The sequence below is a fragment of the Neophocaena asiaeorientalis genome, unplaced genomic scaffold (genome assembly GCF_003031525.2).
Source record: "Neophocaena asiaeorientalis asiaeorientalis breed wild unplaced genomic scaffold, Neophocaena_asiaeorientalis_V1.1 scaffold14, whole genome shotgun sequence".
NCBI lineage: Eukaryota > Metazoa > Chordata > Mammalia > Artiodactyla > Phocoenidae > Neophocaena > Neophocaena asiaeorientalis.
The window spans coordinates 1,413,936-1,414,930 of record NW_020175192.1 but is presented as its reverse complement, the minus strand read 5'-3'; positions in this window follow the sequence as shown (position 1 = coordinate 1,414,930).

Genomic DNA, 995 nt, shown 5'->3' with positions numbered 1-995 from the left:
AAAAAAAAAAAAAAAAAAAAAGTGTGCAGTTCAGTGGCATTAAGTACATTCATGGTGTTGAGCAACAACCACTACCGTCCATCTTCAAAACTTTTTCATCTTCCTCGAGGGAAACTCTTTATCCATTCAACACTAACTCCCCATATTCACCAACCCACCCCACTCCCACCCCAAGTGCCTGGTAGCCACCATAATGCTGCTATGAATGTGGGTGTACAAATATCTGTTCTGAGTCCCTGCTTTAAATTCTTTTGGGTGTATACCGAAAAGTGGAATTCCTAGATTATGCGGTAATTTTATGTTTGATTTTTTGAGGAACCACCATACTGTTTTCTACAGTGGCTGTACCATTTTACATTCCCACCAGCAATTACACAAGGGTTCCAGTTTCTCCACATCCTCATCAGCACTTGTTATTTCCCCTTTTTCTTTTTTTTTCAGTAGTAGCATTCTAATGGATGTGAAGTGGTATTGTGGTTTTGATTTGTATTTCCCTAAAGATTAGTGATGTTGGGCATCTTTTCATGTGTTTATTGGCCATTTGTATATCTTTGGAGAAATGTCTATTCAAGTACTGTGCCCATTTTTGAATCAGGTTGTTTGATTTTGTTGTTAAGTTGTAGATACTCTTTATAAATACTGGATATCAATCCCTTATCAGATATATGATTTGCAAATATCTTCTGCCATTCCATGGTTGCCTTTTCACTATTGATAGTATCCTTTGATGCACAAAAGTTTTTAATTTTGCTGAAGTCCAAATTATCTATCTTTTCTTTTGTTTTCTGTGCTTTGGTGTCATGTCCAAGAAATCATTGTTAAATCCATTGTCATGAAGTATTCCCTTCTGAGACTTATAGTTTTAGCTCTTGGATCCATTTTGAGTTAACTTTTATATACAGGGTACAACTTATTTTGTACATGTTGCTATCCAGTTTTCCCAACATCACTTGTTTGAAAACACTGTATTTTCCCCATTGAATGGTCATGGCACC